At 35.5% G+C, this 25231-nt stretch overlaps 1 protein-coding gene across 1 annotated transcript in view; it reads right to left on the bottom strand.

Annotated features, from left to right (window-relative positions):
• LOC139973677 (uncharacterized) overlaps positions 1 to 25231 on the bottom strand; it is a 489233-nt gene that overhangs the window by 443232 nt on the left and 20770 nt on the right. The gene's annotated exons all lie outside the window — the stretch shown is intronic.

Below are 25231 nucleotides of genomic sequence, written 5' to 3'. Positions count from 1 at the left end.
ACAAATCGCATTGCAGTAGGGAACAAATAATAATAATTCAATCACGTCCTAGTTAACTTCTTTGATATTATTTGAAGGTATTACAGCGACGAAGATCGGATTCTGTAAATTTTAGTAGAAGTTGGAAAGACTTCAGAAATGGCTTTGGCTTTCTAGAGAGTGACTTTTGGATCGGAAATGAGAAAATTGCCGTCTTAACAAATCAAAAGCGATACCAACTGCGAATGGACTTTGAGAGCGTTGCTGGAGAAACTTTCTATGTAACATACGACGAGTTTCGTATCTCAGATGAATGGGGGGATTATCATATATCTAGTTTAGGTACATTCGAAATATCAGATGGTAAGTGTCTTTTACATTATTAAATATAAAGCCAAAAAAAATTATAAAAATCGTGATCATTTATTAAATGTCAAACGTAAACGCGCAGAAAATTAAAGGCTTATCTGAAAACGAAAGGATCTTTTGTAAGTAAATTTGGCATATCAAATATGTTTTGAAGAAACTGCTACAATATATATAGTACGAGTATACTTATAGTATATCAGCGAGTACAACGGCGCTACAATACATATCGTAGCAAATAGAATATGATATGATATGATATGAGTACAAGTACAAGCTTCTAGTGCGAGTTCAAACAATTAATCTTGCATTAGTATCCATACTAGAATTCCAAAATGCCTCCATTAGCTAAAGTGTGATTACGCACTCACTACAAGACTGCTTCGTACTCAACACCGACCATGGCTCTGAACAAGGAACCGTTCCTAACGTTAGTACAACATAACGTTTACAATTAAACTAGGTTCGTCTCCCAGTTTGATCAGAACAACCAACGAAAGAATTTTGATGTTGTTATTAATTATAATATAATTAGAAGGAAACCTTTAGTATTTATACTTGTCGATAAAATCATTACATTTACAGATAATCCAGTGGAGTGCGCATCGTGGCTGGGGGGGGGGGGGGGTGGATTGACCCATTTTTTTTTTGTGTCTCCAGGCCAGTCAAAACTGTCAGTCGAGGGAAGCATTACGTTTAGTCGGGAATCACGAGACCACTCCCTACGAGTGTGCATCGACTTATAAGCCTGACACAAACATCCATAGATACTTTTTTTCACAGTCTTGCGGTTAGAACTATTTGTAGGCCTAATGTATAGTCGCGGTAAGCCGTTGAATACAATATTTGCAGCTACTTTTTTATGGCGGATCCTTTCGCCTCCTACTTCGGAGTTGGCTTCAAATACTTCATAAAACTTTCATAAAGGTTGATACTCATACCTATATCATTCGAGGGGGATTTATTATTCGCCACTCACCTTTGAAATTCTGTACATTTAACTGTGACAACGGCAAATTCATAATTTATTTATAAGTTTTTGTTTTTCTTTTCGCTGAATGTCTTAAATCAGGTTGGCGATTTTTATGTCAATTCAAGATGATCACGAAAATCAACTTGCCGAAACAACCAGATTATACAAGCGAGTTACCAGTGTAGTGATCACGCAACCTGTGCTGAGAGGAACGGTGTCCGTAAATGTTACTGCAATCCAAACTACCAAGGGGACGGAGAGGCGTGCATCCACAACTGCTTCGTTGCTGACATAGGAAGTGTATTAGGGGTCAGTACGGTTCATTCAGGAAATGTTATAATGCTTTGTTCTTAATCATTGTCCATTTAATTAGAAGAAAACCTTTAGTATTTATACTTGTCGATAAAATCATTACATTTACAGATAATCCAGTGGAGTGCGCATCGTGGCTGGGGGGGGTGGATTGACCCATTTTTTTTTTGTCTCCAGGCCAGTCAAAACTGTCAGTCGAGGGAAGCATTACGTTTAGTCGGGAATCACGAGACCACTCCCTTCGAGTGTGCATCGACTTATAAGCCTGACACAAACATCCATAGATACTTTTTTTCACAGTCTTGCTGTTAGAACTATTTGTAGGCCTAATGTATAGTCGCGGTAAGCCGTTGAATACAATATTTGCAGCTACTTTTTTATGGCGGATCCTTTCGCCTCCTACTTCGCAGTTGGCTTCAAATACTTCATAAAACTTTCATAAAGGTTGATACTCATACCTATATCATTCGAGGGGGATTAATCATTCGCCACTCACCTTTGAAATTCTGTACATTTAACTGTGACAACGGCAAATTCATAATTTATTTATAAGTTTTTGTTTTTCTTTTCGCTGAATGTCTTAAATCAGGTTGGCGATTTTTATGTCAATTCAAGATGATCACGAAAATCAACTTGTAGGAACAACCGGCTTGTAGATGAGAGTTACCAGTGTAGTGATCACGCAACCTGTGCTGAGAGGAACGGTGTCCGTAAATGTTACTGCAATCCAAACTACCAAGGGGACGGAGAGGCGTGCATCCACAACTGCTTCGTTGCTGACATAGGAAGTGTATTAGGGGTCAGTACGGTTCATTCAGGAAATGTTATAATGCTTTGTTCTTAATCATTGTCCATTTAATTAGAAGAAAACCTTTAGTATTTATACTTGTCGATAAAATCATTACATTTACAGATAATTCAGTGGCGTGCGCATCGAGGTTGGGGAGGGGCCATTGACCAATTTTTTTGTCTCCAGTCCAGTCAAAACTCTCAGTCGAGGTAAGTATTACGTTTAGTCGGGAATCACGAGACCACTCCCTTCGAGTGTGCATCCACTTATAAGCCTGACACAAAATTCCATAGATACTTTTTTTTCAGTCTTACGGTTAGAACTATTTGTAGGCCTAATGTATAGTCGCGGTAAGCCGTTGAATGCAATATTTGCAGCTACTTTTTTATGGCGGATCCTTTCGCCTCCTACTTCGGAGTTGGCTTCAAATACTTCATAAAACTTTCATAAAGGTTGATACTCATACCTATATCATTCGAGGGGGTTAATCAATCGCCACTTACCGTTGAAATTCTGTACATTTCACTGTGACAACCGCAAATTCATAATTTATTTATTAGTCGTTTTTATTTTCGCTGAATATCTTAAATTAGGAGGGCCACCTTTTACATCAATTCACGATGTACACGGAAATCGACTTGTAGGAACAACCGGCTTGTAGATGAGAGTTACCAGTGTAGTGATGACGCAACCTGTGATGAGAGGAGCGGTGTCCGTAAATGTTACTGCAATGATGGCTACGAAGGGGACGGAGTGACGTGCACAAGCCTCCCAAAAGATTGCTACGAGCTTTATGTTTCCGGTACACGCAGTGATGGTGTTTACACCATTTACCCTGATGGTTGGTCAAGCGGCATTCAGGTTTACTGTGAGATGGAAAGTAACGGAGGAGGATGGACGGTGAGTAATGCAAACAATGAAGGACTTAAATTCTTAACTTCCTCACTTTACTCAAAATGATGCACTGCAGATCCCGTTGAGATGAACTTGACCATTGTAGGAAAGCAAATCAAGTAACAAAGTACTCTTGCGAATTATCTCACTTTCACAATATTCATATCTTTATTAACTATTTTTCGGCTTTGAATGTCATGCTCTTAAGGATTAGTACATTCTATAGTTGGATTAACCTTTTTTTCTCCATTTCATAGGTTTTCCAGCGACGATCGAGTGCCTCTGCTGACTTTTATCGTGGTTGGTCGGACTACAAGAACGGTTTCGGTAATAAAAATCACGACCACTGGCTAGGTAACAAATTTATTCACTCTCTGACCAACCAGAAAAGGTACCAGCTACGTATTGATCTACGGGACTCTGGCTCATCATCGTTTTACGCCGTCTATTCGACTTTTCGCATTAATAACGAGGCAGACAAGTATCGACTATCAGTTGGATCACACAGTGGAAATACAGATGAGTAGTCACATGTCTCTTCTCGTTACTGTATAGTGAGACTTCAAGTGGTATGTATGTTCGATGATTTTCATATGTTCAAACGTTGAGGCGCTATGTTAATATAATCATGTTATATATAAAATAATCTAGGGTTTATCATTCATAGAACATTGAAGCAGAGGAATCAGAAATGTTTTATTTTTAAATATTCGTCTATATAGTTTCGAGAAATAGAATCAATCAATCATTCAGTCTGTTCGAAGAAGATATACGTACGAGACTAGATTGTACATGTCGATAAGAACTAAATAATAAAATGCCGATAATTAATATCATTCAAGATTTTCATAAATGTAATACATCGAATTTTGGTTACCTTGTCGAAACCTAAAATATTAGCTACTAAATCAATAGTAAATTCACCTTATACAATGTCGGTTCTATTCTTCATTTAAACGTATTTATTTCAGGATTTGTGTATAGTGTAAATTTCAATCTACGTTATAGTCCAACGTATCAGCTCAAGTTAAAAGATACAAATATTACAAAGTGCTATAGATATAGGGTAAGGAATTGAACAATCGATGGCAATACAAGGGACGAAATAGTTTTAGAGAATTGATTAGCAATAATTGCTCGACAATTCTTGGAAATAGCAATTAGCATTAGCAGGTACTGCATCTTTTGCTAATCAAAAGTAATATTGATTAGCAACTGACAATTCTTGGGTAGCAAATTGTTATGCGAACCCAGTTATATCGTCCCTTGCAATAACACCCTGTGTACCCTGTTCACAGTAGAACAGGGAACTTGGAGCCTGCCAGATATTATATCACAACCATAATATTGACAGACAGATGATGCCGTCTATTTGATTTTTGTTTAATGGGAAATGGCTTTTCTGCAAAATGCAAGTATTACTTTGTATGTAATAATAACATGTTAGATTACTCAGGACTAGATCTTACAATGATACCCTTGTTTTCCTAACTTGAATGATATATGAAGCTACGTCACACAGCCCCCCCCCCCTCCCACCCTCCTTGTCCAGGTTCGAAGAGAGCCTAAGTTAGCCTATGTGTGGTACAAGAAAACAAATAAGCAATGGGTTGAATAAGGAGAGTTTGGTTATGCAAATGAAATTAAACGTAATATTATTCAACACATAAAATTTAACACCGACACACACAAGGAATTTATAACTAGAGTTTTGACAGAGTGGGACCCAACTCATTTGTGAACTTAGAAATAACAATCAAATAAATAAATTACGATAAATAAATATAAAATAATGAGCGATATTAGCGACACTACTAGCCCAAATCTAGTATTTGGTTAAAGTAGTTCCCCATCTGTATGTGAATCCTGTTGTGGCACTGTATTTTAAACTGAAAAATAAAATTAAATAAACACGTCCTTGCAAAGACAAAATACCACCTTTTGTATCCTAAATATTGAACACAAGAAACAAAACAAAATATGCGGAACTGACGTTTTCATATTGGTAGGACAAAACAGCACTGCTCTCTAACTTGTATCCGATGTTAGATTAGTTCAATGTTTATAAATTGACCGGTTTTTTTACTCTTTCTCGTTTGTTGCAGGTACAGGTAATAATGCTTTGTCTCATAGCAACAATAAACAATTCAGTACAAAAGACCAGGACAACGACGGATCGAGTAGTTACGACTGTGCGGAGGGACATCGCGGAGCCTGGTGGTACTATTATTATACTTATTATTGTTATAGTTAATGCCGTACTGGTGATGATTCTTGCGATCATTTCCCTTATGGCAACTGCTGTCGTTTTTGTACAAATTCAAATCTCAACGGCGACTACGACGGTTCTACTCGAGGAACGCACATGTTCTGGTATAGCTATAGTTTGAACGGTTACGGATGCAGCCTGCAATACACAGATATGAAAATACGACCGGTGTAGACATAACACATTATAAATAACAAATTGCCCAAAAGAGCAGTTTTTAATGAGAAAGGTAAGAAAATATCCATACAGATTTTCAAGCGTCGGACAGTTAGACGTGCCACAGACAAGAAAGAAGAAGAACATGCAACCAAAATTACAAACGGGACGATTCCACAAATAATTTTTCTAAGGGAATGAGAAGAAATTAATTGAAATTGATATCAAATAATAAATTTAACCAGCTTACTGTTGTTTGATAATTTGAAAATTGAATATTGCATGAGTCTCATCAAAAAATAAAAATAAAACATTACATTAAACTTGTCTGCTTTTCCTTAATGTGTTGCCTCCTTCGTAGTCAATCCTCCCGCTACCAACCCCTCCCTCCAAGCAAGTATTATTAATTGGTTGGAAATGAATAACTTCATGAAAGTGGATACTTAACGATTCTTGGTTTCTAGGACACACACACACACAGACACATTTCATATACTTATATATTTATATGAATTCATTATCAGGGTTGCCGTCGAACTACTCACAAAACATATGGTATCATTTATATGAATATATATATATATATATATATATATATATATATATATATATTACAACATCCCTAAATAAGTCATCTAATACCGGCCAATTATAAAATCCTATTACCGTACGTCATCGAGTACCTTTATCAAACAGTGGAAAGAAACCGAATTAGGACACCACAAATAATCTACTACAATGCTTGAAATACTGAACTTATGCAACGTGTGGACAGCACAATACAGCCACGTCAAACCAATCAATTAAAAAAAAAAACATGTGGAAAAACGTTGTTTAATTAACCCTAACATGTATTCTGTAACGAATGTTATGACCTTTTTTCTGTTTGTAACCGTGTGAAGTGAATGCCCATAGAGTGATAACAAGATATTTATTGTAACATTCTGCAACAATATTCCAAATATGAGATAACCTTTCATTATGAGGTAAGAAAAAAGACTGTTTATAGCCTCTTGAGCTTTCCCAACTTCCTCTTCTGCTTCCTTTCGTCAGCTCTGCTGCCCTCTATTTTAGCCAAAACTTTATATAAATAGTTAAATATTGACGTAATAAAAACAAATGACGAGAAACTTTTAATTTTAAATAACAACCTTTGTTAAATTTGTAAAATAGACAATGATCTTATCAAATCTCGCATTTCTTCTTTACTTCTGACAGGTCTGTTACACTAACCGAAAAATTATTATTGTAATTTTAATAACGTGTCAAAATCTGCTACAATATTCAAAGGGTAGGTCTAGAAGAATTCATATTTCAGAAAATAGTGTACATCAAACAGCCAAACAGCACTGTTATAGTGTCTGTTCCGCTCCTGAAAAAGGCCTGTCACATGGGATATCCTGTTCTATTTTTTCCAACTATAGTCACCCCAGAAATAACGAGGAATACTTACAAATTCGCTTCATTCATTTGTTTGACTTTAAAATTTCTACTGGATGTCATGCTACACATGAAAGTACGACATTTATTTGACAAAAATTCGACATTATCAAGCATTCCGCTTCTTATTACCATGGTATCCCACAAGTTCAATTGGTTTACGTAATTTGTCTATAAGTGTACAAAGGTAGGCTAGACGATCTAGCAAGCACGGCTATGGATTGCACCTTTATAGTTGAAAAGAGTATAATTTAAATTTGTTATTTTATTTATTTTTTGTGCATGAGAGGCATCGACAAAGAAAGTTTCGAAAAAAATTAACATTTTACTATTTCAGACCGGATTACGGAACGTGCGTGAATTGCATAACTACGATGGATGTTGAATTGACGCTTGTATCGATATGACTTTGAATAACAAATACAGCCTGTCCCCTCTACTACGAAAGACAATTCACATTTAGGGGACACAAAATTGTTCTGACGTCCGTACAGGAAGGGGCTTAATGGGTGGGGCCTATGGGGAGTAGCGTCACTCGCCTTTGAGAAGTTTTCTGTCGATAAGAGATCGTAGAGGCAAAATAATAGTATCATTAACATTATTAGGACTACATTAAGGTGCTTTATAAAATGCTAACTATTGCAAGAAACTTGTATATATTGTAAGAAACTTGTATATATTGACGATATCACACATTTACAAATTCATAGTAATACTCGTGAGTAGGTATTCAATTTATCTCCTTTCTCAGTGATCTTTTATTAAAGACGAAATTCCAGTGCCGTACAACTCACGCAACTTTGACTAGAAGTATCAATTACTAACTCAAAGTTAACTTGTTGAGGTACATATATTTCTATGCCAAGGAGGACTATAGCTAAAGGAGGAAACCTTTTGAGAAGCAGATCACACCGTGCTGTAAAATCAAGTAGCATATCCCAACATCATACATCATAGCTGTTTATTATTTTGCCAATTTTTGATGCCATTCCAGTTTATTCCCCGAAAATCCAGTGTCTAAGGGGAGAGGGGGGGCACTTTCCCTCTAACTCTGACTACGCCACTGTCAGCAAAATAATACTTATTGTAGTCATGCTAACACTCATTAACTTATTCATGCATAAACATGACTGACAGTTGTCATCCGTTGGCTAAAACTATTAGGAACCAGCCCTCACTACCACCAGAGAACTGCGGGCAAGGGTAACATGAAGCGCTTGAACCGTCTATAGCTAAGCCGTTCAATATAAAAGAGGTTTAGGCCAAAGCAAAATATGATACGATGTACCTTTTAATTTGTCAATACAGGTCGTAAGTTTCAATATCACGTATATAAGATAAACAGTATGGATGTAAATATTATAGTTCATACATATTCCTCGTCCAGTGAAACAGCTGACATTGTTATACAACCAGATGTGAGATACTCCATTCCCCAAACAGGATGTGCCGTAGTACAATAAATAAGGAAGTATTGTTCATATTGTATTCCGCTGCAAAACTATAGTTATATATATATATATATATATATATATATTTCTGCCTGTTTATTTCGCAATGCTTTAGCACAATCAAAATAAATGACACCCAAAGATAAGCTCACACGGACATGCATGTATTCGATTGTACATCTCTTCCTCGCTTTAGTAATCTTTAATGGTCTCTTCTTAGTCGTTATACAGATATTGTGATTCCGCCCTCTATTTCCAACTATATGGCAACGTGACCTATTTCTTAATCTTCGGCGTTGTGTTCTATTGTGGAGTTAAACCAAAACCACGCACTGTTGTAGTCTCGATGTAAGGGGACTTGGGTTGAGGTGGACTTTTCTTAAAAGTACCGACTTGTTGTTTATGTATCTGTTGACTTGTTATTGCCGATCGTTGTAACTGTAACCATGCACCTAAGCTATAAGCAAACATTGACAAACATTAACACATATCACCATCTAAATATCTAGGAAAATATTGATTGCTGCCGTTGGTTTCAATGAATAAACGTTTTCCATAGAGATTTCCAAATTGAGTCAATAGTCAGTTGTAGAGATAATTGGAGACAATTTAAACCAATTAAGCAAATGATCCGATTGTTCTATAGACACTGGGCATTGATCTGTTCATGGAAGTCATAAATTAATAATGTCATCTAACTGACTAATTACATTGAATAATGATTGCTACACTATTGATAATTACATTATTAAAATAAAGTGAGTAACGAATGTAATTTGATGATGTCCCAAATCTCTATTATTTCATTAATGGTTTTCACCCCCCCCCCAACCATCCCCTCACCGCTAGAACACTTTAGGTCTGTAACTGTTACATAACATTATCATTTTTAATCGCTTGTTCGTAACTTGCATAATTAAATTATTAGCCCAGCTTTGTTGTTATTATTTTAAGACTTTACCAAGAACCTTAAACAGGACTTAACCGAAGTTCATCAATAACAATTACAAGACTGTAGTATCTAATACATTAGTTCAATTCCTCAGATGCAAGATTAAACGTAAGAAGTTTTTAACCTCAAATGACATCATGTTTAAAATTCATTAGCAATTTCTGAATGTCATCTGAAGGTATTATTTACATGATATTAAAAACACAAAACATGTTTTTCTTCGAGTTATTAGAGTTTTGAAAACTATTTTTATTGTTGAAATTCTGCCTAAATTCATCCATTACGGAAAAGAAAGACATAATCCACTTGATCCCATAACCCATGATTGAAGAAGAACAATCATTATTTTGCCTTTATCTGCTCTAAGCTTCCAAATATTTGTCAGCCTCCCCACAACCAGTATTGTAACCTTGGTATATTAATCTTCATAATAGCCGGTCTAATCTCTAAGTAGGCCTAATGCCGTTATAGTTTTCGTGATATTTGATTACTTTTTTCATAAAGATGGAAATCTTTGTTACCAGCTTCATAAACTATGGAATATTTACCGTTGCAATAATTAACCGCCTTTATCATTGTAATTAATCCTTTACTCTGGACGATAAAACTCCCTTTAAAAAGAAATGTTTGCCAAATGTATTCTTAAGATCGCCTGAGTTTCTGAAAAAAATGATAATAAACCCCATTTTGGTAAGCAATCCAAAGACTTGATTTTTGACAAATTGAGTGACATTTAATTAAAACTATACATACATAATTTGTTAATAGACCCTCTAAGCTCTGAGTATCAAACTAATTATAATGCCGTTATTAGTTATCGCGAAGAGTTTGATTAGTTTTATATTAATATCGTAAATTTTTGTTACCAGCTTCATATACCATGTAATTTTACTGTCAATCATTAACCAAATCAATACTTTTGTATCCTTTATTCTGGACGATACAACTTGGTTTGAAATAGAAATGTTACTATGCACATGGACGTTGCATTAAACTCAAAGGGGTTACTTGAGACTTAAAGTAAAATGTAAAATTATATTCAGGGGTGTAAACTTACATATTTTGGAGCTCTTTCATCTTGTAACGACTCCACTGAACTTTTTGGAAAATAAAATACTTATCGATCCCAACGAAATAAAAACAAAATAGCGGCGCGAGTAGACCTAACGTAATTGAAAATGAAGTTGTCTCATTAGGAAACCTCGAGGGCGGTTCCCTTATATGGGGACGTCTCTGGAGTAGGGTGGCTCTCTGGGTAGCTCGCTACTCGGGGAAAATAACCTCATTGGAGCGTCTCGGTCTCTAGAAGGGGCGGTTCATCACTGGGGTTGGGTCGTCGCAGGGCTTCACGTAAGGTGCCAAACAAGGACGTAGAATTAAAGAGGGGATTTATAGTTCCATCACAACAGAAAATTAGCACAACAAATAGTATGGTTGCCAGATATTAGAACAGGATGAAATGTAGGTCTGCCTCCATGGCTACAACTTCGGGTGATAAACTTTTATTGAATATAAAATCTCCATGTAAAACAGTTCCAGGTGTTTACTAAAATAAAATATCCACTTAAAGAACAAGCTCCATGTATTCACAAAACATCTATAAAAACGCTTCAAGTGTCCACTTAACTTTAAATTAATTGTATACTTGTCCTCTATTCTAATACTGGTGAAGTTAGTTTTAGAAAATAATTACGATCTCGTGCCCAACCATCTCAAACTTAATCCTTTCTCTCTTCTACTCTACCTATAAGCAACTCAGCTCCAGTAACTATTCTTAACTTTGTCAAACTACCTTCATACCCTATTCATTCCATCCCACATCCCATAATAATAATAAGAATACATCCCAAAATAATAAGAATACATTCTATAATAATCGTTCAAGGCAACTATCACAAGTGACACATAGTGTCCCTTTCTAGAAAGTAACACTCAATTGATAATCAAGAAACCACGCGAACACTCTGCTTTTATTTCTCATGGATTTATTAGCACGAGATATTTTAATGATTATTGGTAAAAGAAAATATAAAAGAAATGCATATATGAAAATAACTACACCCCCTTGGATACTTATTCAGTGAATCCTACCCCCTTTTTGCTAACTGACACTGCTATAGTACGCTTTATGACAGACTTCAGAAGATCACCGCCCACAAGGTAGTCGCTATAGGCGGAGTCAAACCATTCGGCTTTTGGCACGTGTCAAATGTAGGATACCTGTATCCGGCGTATTAAAAGTGTGGACCAGACCACATCTATTGGCACGGAAGAATACCCCCGTGACCCCAGGCAGTTAGTTTTGGAGTCACCAAAAATTAAACCAGATTATTCGGGGTCGCCTGCCCGTAATCTGGTTTACTATACAGCAAACTCCGCTTGTCACACTAACCGAATAAAGCACGTGCGTCGAGAATATACGGTATTGTAGCGGCTTGTTCTCAATAACAAGTATACGCAAAATTGTCCTCAGTGACAATATTATACTAACACAATTTAAGACCTCATTGCCTTTTTGTAAATATGCTAACTTCCGTTCTCAATAACGGAGAAACTACCTCTCTGCCCGACCTGATATCGTTACCAGATGAAATGCAACTGACTAACTTTCCTGTACCCCACCCTAACATCAACTTTGCAAAAAAACACGAATCTAATATTACGTAACGGCTCTTACAATTTGTAAGCCCAGGTATTCCGATATCTCTCGGTGAAACATACCAACAATAAGGAGCCGAGAAACCCGGAATTTAGTTACTCTTTATATGCGACACAGGTGCTCCAATGCACACAGTGAAGCATATCAACACCAGGAATTTTGCATCCACTTACGTGACACATCCCCCTTCTCAAGAAATTTACTGAGGGTTCTAACAGATATCTTAATCTTAAATTTCGTAAAGCTTATTTACAAATTACACGCAATTACAGAGAATTCTTTTCTCTTACACACCTATTCCTCCTTAACACATCTACTCAAAAAATCTGCTGCGACATTATCACTACCCTTCACAGCACGTATAATATACCTATACGGCTGCAAACTCAAAGCCCATCTCATAACTCTTCTGTTATTTACTTTATTTGTTGAGATATAAGCCAAAGGATGGTGATCGGTTTCAAGAACAAATTCCTTGCCATACAAGTAAATGTGAAATTTCGCAATGGCCCACACAAGAGCCAAACACTCGCGCTCAATCACGGCATAATTTCGTTCACGTGGGAGTAACTTGCGACTTGCATAATAGACTGGGAAGCACTGATTCCCTTCGTATTGCATTAGGACCGACCCAATGCCTATGTCTGAAGCATCTGTTTTCAAAATGAACATTTTTTGAGGGTCAGGCAAATGCAATATCGGCGGCGCAGATAATCGATCTTTCAAAGTTTCAAACTCCCGTTGCTGAGCAAGTTCCCAGGTTACCTCCTTAGGACCCCTGCTTTCGTTAAGTCCGTCAGAGGAGCAGCCAACGCTGCGAAATTTGGCACAAATTTACGATAGTAATTTGCTAACCCCATAAATGACCTAACTTCCTTTTTAGTTCTTGGCCGCGAGGCGTCAAGAATTTTGGTTATTTTGTCACTTTGTGGTTTAACCACACCCTCTCCCACAATATGCCCCAAAATATCCAACGACTTGTATCCAACAAAACATTTGGTTGGACGTGCGGTTAAACCCGCATTTCTGAGTTTCTCAAAGACCGAAGTCAAAATTATTAAATGTTCCTCCCAAGACTCCGTATAAACAAGCACATCGTCAATATAGTTAACAACATTAGCTTGTCCTTCCAAAAGCTGGCGCATCATTCTTGTAAATATGACCACCTTAAACCAATCAAACACAAAGGTTGGTTCATTGAATATTCATAATTTAGCCTGTCTCAACTTCCCCCTCCAACCCTATGCCCTTCACTCCCTGGTATCTGGGGTCCAGTGACCTACCAGCTGTCAATTAATGCTTAATAAATAAATTACCAGACACATTACTTAACATATAAATGGGTTTCGGTGTCCTTAGGTACATTTTAAATTAAACATCTATCACCAAGAATATTCCAACTTAACCAAAAATAGCTATTAAACTGTCTATTTCTAAAAAAGATAGACTCTTTGGGAGCCAGCACATGTATTCCTAGAAAAAAAGGACAACACAAAAAAATTACTTAGTTTCAGAAAAAAACCGGTCACACCCAAGTACTAGTTTTGAGGCAAACCTGAGAGAGGGAACAAGGGGGTGCCCCCACTCCTCTTGAGAAATTTGGGTTTCTAGTTGCGTATTTGAAAATTTGCTCAAGTTCTGGGAAAATGTGGAAGGAGACATAATCTGCCCCTCTCCCAACCCTCATAGTCCCACCAGTGGGTTTGTTTGTGTTTAAACCATACAAAGCTGGTAATGAGCTTTAACAACACCAGCTCCTATTCTTTATTTACAAGGGGGGGGGGGCACTGTCTCATTTAAGTGTTAATGTATGTGTTGTTGAAAAATTATGAAATGTTTACCAATTGTACACATATACTGTCACATTGTTGTAACAAGCTAACTGTACATTATGATATCTTTTTGTACTGGCATTGCCCCTTCAAGAGTATAGTGAGCAGAATTTGACCACAAAATGTCTGCCGTGTCAAGTATTTTATACCCCGATATTGAGCCTCTCAACTCAGACAAACCAGGTCCCTGGGAGTAGTGGTTTCATGTTTAGGTAATGTTGGTTACTTGTAGGAAGTAAGATTTCTAAATGCCAAAAATACGTGCAAAACTTGGGAGAGGATGTCAAAAGATTTTAAAAAAAACACAATTTGATCAGCATATACCTGAAGTGGATTCAAACTCATGAAATATGTAACTCTGCTTTGTTGCCTGCTGAATCGTTTAGCAAAATTTGAAGATGCGTCAATTACGAAGGTGCGTCAATTATGATGCCTTTACTAATTTACACATTGATCGCTTTGCCAATTGTCATACAAAATTTCTATCATAGGATTAGCCTTTTTTTTCTATATCAAGTCACATTAAGTGCTCAAAAGTTTGATATTCTTCTTGGAAAGTGAGTGGCTTAATGTTATCTGTTGGTGGACTTGAACCACCTGCTGAATAAATTCTGCATCACCTGAACAGATTTTTATCATGGCCAAACAAATTCCAGAGAAGAAATCATTTGATTAGCCGAAAGTTCACTGGCACCTTGCATATTGAATAACCTACAACGAGGCTTCTAATCATTGGGTCTCTAAACCAACCTTTTGACTGAGCTCTTCTGCGCAACTTCCATTCCTAATCCAGCAAAACGAATATGCACCGTGTGATATGGTTGTTTCTAATGTAAGTACAGGGGCGTAAATCCTTCCTTTTTCAAGGGGAATGTAGATTGAATTCGAGAACGACCAGACTGGCGCAATTTGTGTCGACTCTGTGATTATGAAATATTTTGTTTCTTCTTGTTTTCACATGCAATGATTGATTTAATACGGGATCCAATTTCACCCACAGAAATTGCCAAATGTGTTTCCATCTTTATTTGTCACAATTTGTTATGGCATTCAAAGCCAAGGAATACGAGAATTCATATACTGAAGAGTGAGCAAACTAGGTACAACATCCAATATTTAGTTTCTCTTTCGCGCAACGTCCATGGGATATCCGGTTCTTTTTTTCGTGCAACAATAGTCACCCCGGCAGTACACGGAATACTGCGAAGCTTTGAAGTATTGTATCAAGACTTATTTTTAAATTTCTGCTATATTATCTCACAAATTTCTACTGATTATGCTAAAAACTTAACGTACGACATTTTATTTCAAACTGTCGACTTGTATTAACAGTTTCATTTCTACCTCCAACGCATCCGAAAAGTGCAACTGGTTTACATAAAAATGTATTTTTTCCCTGAAATAATGAAAAGGGTTAGCTAAAAGATTTAGTACTGACGTGGAATTCATTGCTATTGTTGAGAAGTGTATCAATTCTATTTTGTTCATTTTATATGCCTGGCATGGTTGGCATTGGACAAACAAGTTTTGATTAATTAATACTGTACTATTTCAGACGGTTCACAGAATGTGCGTGAACTACTGCATAACTACTAAGGTTGACTTAACGCCTGCACTAATATGTAATAGCATGAACATTTACAGTCTGTCCACCCTGTTACGAAATTCAATTCAAATTTTAGGTGGACGTCCGTACTAGGGAGGGATCTTAGGACAGGGGTGGGGCTTAAGGGGAGGAGCGTGCCCTCACCTTTGAGAGAATTTTGTCTCGGTAAGGGTGTTGTGAAGCATGATGCTATCATTTTCATTATATATTAAAAACATTTGCGTTCGGGTGTTATAACATTTGTTAACCATTTTCTAGAAACTTTCGGGGTTGGAGGGGGGGGGGTGGTCAGGATCGTGTTCCCATGGTCCCTGTGTCTACGGCCTTGTTTATATTGAAAACATAAAACATTTAAAATACATAATAGGATATGAGGGTAGGTATACGGATTTATCTCCTCTCTCAGTGACCTTTTATTAAAGGCGACAATCCAGTGCCGTTCGACTCACGGAATTTTGTCTAAAAATGTCAATAACTGACTCGAAGTGAATTTGTTAATAGAAATATATTTCTGTGCTTAGTGGGCATATAGCTTAAGAGAGAAGCCTTCTGAGAGGCAGTCTAAACGTTGTGCTGTATCATAAAGTAACCGGACCAATATCATATATGATAGCTATTTATTTTTCTTGGTTAATTTTCCTTGCCGTCCCAGTTTTCGTCCCTGAAAATGTTTTGTGTGTGGGAGGGACAGCGTTTTCTCTACTTCTGGCTACTCCACTGTCAGCTAAATAATAGAATGGCGTGGGCGTGCTGGTACTCATATAATTATTCATGCAAAATCATGACTGACAGTTGTCTCAGTTGGTAGCCAACCCTAGGGCTCCCTGAGAAATGGGGGCCACTGTTAAAAGACCAACTTATAGCTACGCTTATAAAGTAGCTCTACGCCTCTAAATAAGCTCTAGCTACGCCTCTGCTGTTTAACAGATATACATTTCATTTAAAAATGTGTATCAAAGAAAAAATCCATAGGTCAAGACATGCTTCTTGATTAAATATCTTATATAAATGAAAAATATTTTTCCTTATAATTTACAGTCATTATTGATGTAATTCTTACAGTCAATAAACAAATTAGTCAAAGCCCAGTGTAACAGCTGAAATGTTTATTCAATCAGATGTGAGGATACTCGATTCCGCAAACAGGATGTGACGTAGGCATCATAAAACAAGGAAGTATTGTTCATATAGCGTACCACTGACCAACTTCGAATGTTCCAAACTGTGTTAATTAGATATTTGTACATACATATTGATAGTATAGGATATATCATACCGTTAATTTCACGGTATATAAGATGTATTGTACTAGTTCATGCATGTTATATAGTGCTTATTAGTAGTATCACTTCCTGTCCTTTCGATACTGCCTTAATTTTGCCTTCCAACCAAAAGCGAAGTAACTTAGCTAAAAAAATTACTCATACATGTTTCTTAAAATATCGGTAAAAGCAGCTTAACCAGAACAAGTAAATCAACATTCCTACTAGCATTGACGTCGTTTGGCATACAACTAAATAACTTTAACATAAACCACACTAAATGTAATGTAGATTAAAAGTGATCATTGTAATTAATATTCGTTTAAAACCAAATACATTTACATTGATTGAATTGAAAACCCGTTGCTGTCGATGGAACTAGAGGCACGATAGTCAATAAGCATACAGTAGGTGGTATGCTGTATTTATCGGAACAAGGACAATCCAACATTATGCAAATTAAGCTTACTGGACTATTGACTGATTGCGCATGTCGAATAGTCTTCTTTACACAAAAGCCAATAAAACTATAGATGTGCAGCACATTTGTATAAGCTCTTCACCAAATCATATTTCAAATAAAATGATGGCATTAATGGACATCCATACTACTACGGTCATTTCAATAGGGTGTTGGTAACCCCTAAATAGAGACCTTGTGTCATTTGCCATCTTGCACTTCATCGAATATATTTTTGCATGTCATTTATACAAACTCGAAATCATGGAGAATTGTTTCAAAGTTTGTTTGACTGTTTTGACGATTTGGAACTCGTTTGGAACAGAAATGGTAAGTCTTTCTATTGTTTAATATATTTTATATTTTACTCCATTGAAATATTTTCTGTTTCGAAACAATAACATAAGTTGCATCAATGTGTTGTTGAGCTAACTCTGTTATGTGAAAAGTGAAGAGTTAGCGTCTTCGAAATAATAGGAAAATATCGATAAAAAATCCTGATAAATTACAGTTTGAAGGCCTTCAATTAGAAATACTCCGAATTTTTAACTTCGCGAAAAGACAGCAGTGTTTCGATCAAAATAACGAAACGTCTTTTAATTTAACCACATATATTGGAATAAAAAGAAAAGATTAGCTCTAATCGGTTCTTCTTTGATTATATACAGTATTCTTTAAAATTTGCTCACATGTAAAATACTTAGAAGAAAAGCTCATTCATACATCTCAAACGTGTTTTCGTTACACACCAATTTTTCAAAGTCAATCAAGTTTCGTGATATGGCCAGGAAAAATTAATCCTTTTTTCAAACTTATGAGTATATCGTTCTCAACATATCCTTTACAGCACATCTGTTCACAAGGTTTCCCTCCAATAGCCAACCCTACCTTTCACAGATCCATACCAACACGTTACAACACTGAATTCATATTAAAAATTAGTGAGCTTAAATTCAAATGTAAATCATTCTAGCTCATAAATGTATACTCCATAATATTGGCTACGAGTACGATAACTAAAAACAAGAAATTCATTTATTTCAGCGATAACTAAAACACTATACAATAACTTCAAAAAGAAAACAGTTCTTCTTGTTAAAAATCCAATCATGAGATTCCCTTTTGAAACAGAGCGTTATTAGGTAAGCTTTGTATAGTTAAATGTTTTCAATGTTTTTTTTATATTTATTATAATGCCTTGCTTTTATTTTTTCGATATAAACTACATACGAATAACTTGGTTTTCATCTGCGTAAAGGCAACTTCCTTTGTCAGCTCTGTTATTTTCATATGATTTCCGAACAGACATTTTATTGCTCGTCTTTGTCCAAGTTATCCTGATGAATACATTAAAGCAACATGTGCGTTAACTAATCTAAAACAAAACAATTTCTATGTGATAATCCAATCACAAAGTTGCTTAATTGGGTAACTACAGTGAACAAAACTATAATGACAAGGTACATCCTTTAAATTAGAAATCTATAACTTTAAACTGTTGTTCGGGTTTAATCAAATTAGAAGAAATGCTCAGTTGTACGTTTGATTATATTGTTTGAACTATCATCCAAACAAGTTTCAGATATAAATTTCTAAAGAGCACCTAAATATTTACTTCCTTTACATGCTCATAGAGATCTCTTTAATAGATATCGTTATATGTGTGTCAAAGTTTGAAAAAACAATCTTCAACAAAAATAAAGGTACTTTGAAATATATTTTGAAAATATCATATTATTCAAGGAAACAAAGTTGAATAACAATAAATCCAACTGGTGTACACGTCAATCTAATTTAAAAGTAATTTATGGAAACTTAAAGTAATGCTGAAAATAGAAAACTTAGGTTACACGGATTTATCGCAGAACGAATTATCAAAGATAAAATACTTCCACAAAGCCAGAAAAATAACAAATATTATTTTTCATGCAGTACGTTCTGGTTTTAAATTGCTTACATTAAAGCATGGTATGATACACGATCATGAAAATGTCTCCGGCGGTTTAAGTGGCTAGCTTCTCATTTTTCTCTCTTTTTGTGTTTCTCATTTCCTACAGTTGCGCTATATATTGTAACAGATTCCAAAGAAATATAATCCCAATATTCCGTTATTTTAAATATGAAGGATATTAGAGCAGAACAAATGTAAGACATGTTCCTTTATTTTATTTGAAATGATAAAGTTTGTAAAGAAAAACTCTGTCGATTTTTTTTTTTAAAGTGACAGTTAAATGAGGCTGATTTCCTTAATGATTATGTCGAGAAGTAATATAACTTGACCAAAGGTAACTACTTGATACTGACGCATAACTAATGTCATATCACATTGCCAACATAAGAGGGAAATTAAAAGGAAAAAAGAAGATTTTGATTCCGAATGGGAAACTTAATTGAGATATATTTAGATATCGTTAGCTAACTAAAACTGTAACAGAAAATGTGCACATCCCCATATATGCTCATATGGCATTCAATACATATATTTAAGAAACGATAAAATAGCTTTTCGTTTAACGTACTTCTATGAACAATGAGCTGTTTTTACTTCTTTTTTATTCTTGTGAGTTAAAATGAAACACTTATAAATTATTGCATTGTTTGTCGAATGTGTGCGACTTGTTTCACTATGTAGTTTTCTAATTAACGTGCAACGAAAAATGTAAAATGCAATTAAAAATGTGCAACGACGTTGACGTCTAGCAATCATTAGCCATTTAGTGATAATAATTTCAACCAGTATTATTGTGAGAGTATTATTTAAAATTAATATTGTTATTACAAAATCTGTAATTTGAATAAACTAGAAGATTAAAAGGATTGAAAGTCTCTTTCCAATGGAAAAGACGTTATAAAATCATACTCAAAATAAAATCGTAGTAAGATGTTTCATTAGTCTTTGTGTAATCAATCCAGACTAAAAATAAGAAAAATCAAAAGCTGCATTAATGCCGTATTAGATAAAGACAAATGAACGAAGGAATTGTATTTTTTTCTTACATTTATTCAGTTTTTTTTGACATTATAGCTCCAAATTTAGGCTGCATTCTGGACAAATTGCGACAGGCAAATCTAAAATTTCACCCGATCATACGAATAACACTAAAGGCCGATATTAATAGCGGAATAACTCAGTGCAGATGCAGAGAACGTTTCTGTAACTTTTAAAAATAAACTGATTCTTATTCTAGTTGACTGTCTTTTAAATATTTTTACTTTTCAATTTATAGCTTTGTTGTTTTTTGTTTGTCTTTCTTTGTTTACTTAGACATAATCTATAACAGTAAAAAAAACCACAGAGAACAAGTAATACCACATAATTGGAGTGAGAAAATTATCACCAAATTTAAATTACATTTCATTTTTATATAAAAAAAGCCATTTGACACAATCCAGTTCACCAACATTCTAATGACAATCCAAAGTGATGTTTTCTGTCAAATATTGGAATATTTAAGGCTAGTTCACCATGCAAAGAATTAAATATCTAATGCATATATTAACTAAAACTCTGCGAAATAGTGTATTAGGTGTTAGCGTATTACCTGGAAATAGACTACTACGATAAAGACAGATATTCATGATCCGTAAGTTATCTTTTAATTCTTTAACCACAAATACCGTAGTTTATTTTGGTTTCCACACAATGTGTTCATTTAAGTCGTGGCGATAATGTAAACGTTCTTGTAACGTTTAATAGTCTCAATTTGAATACAGTAATTAAATGTAAAACCAACGCGAAGATATTCTCATGCATGTCGTCTTTCATACTTAATGACCAGACTACTTATAATAGGACCACTGAAAATGTACTCAATCTATAATATGTATGCGATGGGAGTAGTCACCGCTCCCCACCCCTACTCTCGCTCTTCGCTGCCCTCAATCAGTGGACTTACACCCTCCCTTTCTGATGTGGCTATTCGGTGTAGTACAAAACGTAACGTTTCGTAACATGTAATATAATTCAGTATACAAAGGAAACTCTCCCTATACTTAACAAAACCATCGATGATAGACTTTTAGAAATTAAACAGCATAAAATATATTACACTGTATTTAAAGGTCTCTTTTCTAACACGTTGCAAAAACTAGAAAGTATTATAATCATAAAATTTATCATTACTCACTGTATGGTAATAATTCGCTTTATATGTTGAAGGATATCTAATTAAATTTCTTTATATCATAATTTGTGGTTATCGTTCGAACGAGCACTGTATTCAAAGGAACAAACATACTCAGCGTTTGGTTAATAAACACAATTTTTCATACAGATAAAACAATGACGTCGAACACCGTCTGTGCTTCCTGAATAACATTATCGACGACAACAAAACTTTGGCTATATCCCAAACAAATCGCCTTGGTCGCATCAATCTTTTTGTGGAGATAGTATTATACTGTGCACTTTACTCTGTTGGCAACAGCAAAGTATAAAATGTAGATTTTAATTTTTTTCATGACTTTAGATAGTGTGATACTATTTTCTGTATCCAAGAGCCATATTCTTCTATTATTCATATTGATCTAAAGCTTGTTCTCTGGTTTATTTAGAGAATTGTATAAATTCACTACTGGAAATGCTATACAATATGTTTTTGTCTTGACAGATAACATCGTCATTTCATAAAATGTGAACTGTCATATGCTCGACTGTTCTAACATGTCTATGTCATTACTATTTGGAATTAACAAACAAAAATACATGTGTTTGTTTAAGCTGCTTCCATTCTTTCATACTTTTACAAATTTAAAGCCGAGTATTTGTTAAAATATTATCCACTATGGCAGAGCAATATCACGTTATGGAATTTCGGTCATAAATGACTTGGTCTGAAAGAAAAGAAGATTAAATTCCTCGTGTCTTCCTTAATTTCCTCTTTTTATTTTGTCCTTTCTGTTGACATTCTTTATTTCTTGCAATTTTTATCATCATCATGATTATCATGTTATAAAAGATACAATTTTAATGCTAAACGTCGATTCTTCTTACTGTACCACGTAGATTTGTCGAGGTAGCGTTACTAAGGTTGTTTTACATTTTGCATGGTAGATAAGAGTTTGAATGGCGGTGAACCAAAAATGTACAGGAAGAATATTGTTGTCGTCATGTGAGGGTTCAAAACAGGGGCTTCTGTAAAGATTTCACTTATAATGAAATATGGGCCACAATCATATGCAATGATCATGTTATTTGTTTCGCAATATTTCAGTATTCATGACCAGCATGCGTTTTGATGTGAGTAGCCAAATGTCTTCCATCTTAACTTCCCGTCATTGTGGGATATAATTCCGCCCGTGGGAGACTTGATCAAGTCCAATCTAGTTCGATGTTATTCTCTGTAAAAGGACTACATATTTCCAATTTGACCCTTTTCACAGTTTGTGTGTGTAATCCGTGTGAGAATGACCTATATTGTTGGAGCCAATTCCAATTTCTGCTCTTTTTTCCCCCACAACAAAGCTACTTCAGGTTTCTTTCGATGATTTATTAATCTGTTCTAGCTGGTTAAACATACAAGACGAAATGTTCTAAAAAAAATATTTACCGATCTAATGATATAACAATCTGTAAGCAGACCAGTCAAGCGACTTAACGTTACGTACATACCAGTCTTTGTAGCGCTTTAAAGTAAATTTCACAAGTCTATGTGACTATATGTTTATAACTACAGGAGTAGCTTACAGGGACGCAGCCAGGGGGAGCAGGGGAGCGACCGATCCCCCCCCCCTTTCAGTGTCGATTTTTTTTTTAAACTGTCGTTTTTTTAGCATGGTATTTTGTCAGTGCTCTTTTGATCTTGAATACTCGTCAGCTCCGTTAACTCGATTGTAATCGTAGTAACATTCACGCCTACTGATTCAACTACTTACTTAGTTTGGCAGATGCAATTAGCTAAATTAAGCTTATAGCCAATTACAAGCCTACAGTTGGCCACTGCGTAATAAAATACATATTGCCTACCTAACCGCACTCTATGGAATGTCATGAACTGTATGCACAACGACGTCGACAACGTTCGTTCTATGAGTCGTCCTAAGTTGTTGCACGAACAGCATGTTATGAAGCTAAGCTAGCAATCGTACGTGATACGCACTTCCTATAATAAGTATTACACTGCTAATACACTGCGATAACGATATTTGTTTTTAGGCCACTGCATATCTGGCTATATTACAAAATATGAAAGTTTATATTGTCCATCAGTTAAGTTCGTCAAATTTATTAAAGTCCAGACATTGGACAATAAACAAGAATCATCCTACTGGAAAAATTGTAAAAAAGCACTATGTTTGTCTTTCTGATATATTATGTAAAAGAACATGTAAAAGAATTCAAACAGGAAACAAAATCTGCAGATAATGATATCATATGATCAGGGGCGTAGCCAGTATATAGCACTGTAGGCCCGGGCCTACATTATGTTGGCCAAGTTATCTTTTTTTTTAAACACCCATAATTCAAATCGATAAGCTTGCTGGACGAGTTTAAGAGTCTATAGACAGGAAAAACTATTGAAATGAACGTAGCAAGAATATGGCTAAATTAGGTGACCTATTCTTCTGTCATCTAGGCTGTCATTTCTATCGCGCCGGAAAAGACTAGGATCCGATCTTGTCAGTTTTTTAACATGTAGTTAAGAACCCGTTTACGCAGATAATATTTCAGTTGAGAAAACAGTTGAGAAATTTGTATCAGATGGCAATCGTTGGATAGCTCTCGCCTTCTCTTATTGGGCTAACTTAAACATTTACTAGCTACAGTTGTATCAAAGACAACTGCTGGCTATAGTTGTATCAAAGACATTTCTGGCCTATCTTTGTATCTACAAGTATCAGAAGTTGAAAAGTAAGACTACTCTGTACATGTACCTTGCTGATTTTAAGTGACATTATGTAGTATTGAATTACGTACTATTTTTACTCGTTTGTATTGTGGGTTTAAAAGTGATATTGTGTGAGGTGTCTCAAGTTTAGCAAGAGGCCAGGGAACCAGAATGAACACTCGGGAAGGGCCGTTTCCGGCCATCTGAGGGGTTTGTAAAACCAAAAATTTTCTTGTACGCTCCGCGCCAACCAATGGTGGCGCTCCGCTCAGATAGTCGTGCCTACAATTTTGAAAATACATATCAATCGCAAAAAGTGCTCCCCCCTTTCAAATTCCTGGCTACGTCGCTGGTAGCTTATCACACTAACTTGCACAGTGCTTCTGTGTCCTCAGCTGAGAATAACATTTATAACACGTGGACAACCCTACTGAATCATTCCAAAAATTGTGTATCTTTTAAAAAGCTGCAATGAGTATCATGGATGCATTTTGTTAAAACATAAATGACTGTTGAAAAGATTGTATTTTGAGAATTTTGTTTGAAACAATTTGTCGAATAATTCAAGGACGGGGCACTTGCTAATATTGGATAGGCTTAGTTGTCAGTATAACCGGCAAATGGTAGGATATATTTTTTAAGGAAGTTAAAAAAAAATAAAGAAAATGTCGTGGTTTTGGTTCTGTTAATCACTAAGAGTAGTAAAAGTTCTTAGCCAGGATACGCTAATGTCTTTTCTATATGAAGTCAGTTTTATTCATAACTTGTCGTCATCTTTTAACATTCTTTGCTAAGAATGACGGGGCTCTATGTGACAACAATTTGTATAAGACTTGTAGCTTAAGTTTTGAACGAAGTGGGTCAAACAGAGTAACGAACCGTTCAACAGAAGTAACAGGAAAAATGGACTTGTGTTGTTCCAAGAACAAAATGCTAGCACATATAGTTTCTTGCATATCATCTTGTTGGGGACTATGATCATTCAGTTAAAAAGAGGTTAGGG

This window comes from Apostichopus japonicus, chromosome 9 (genome assembly GCF_037975245.1).
Source record: "Apostichopus japonicus isolate 1M-3 chromosome 9, ASM3797524v1, whole genome shotgun sequence".
Taxonomy (NCBI): Eukaryota; Metazoa; Echinodermata; class Holothuroidea; order Aspidochirotida; family Stichopodidae; genus Apostichopus; species Apostichopus japonicus.
This window is presented reverse-complemented; position numbering and strand designations above follow the sequence as displayed.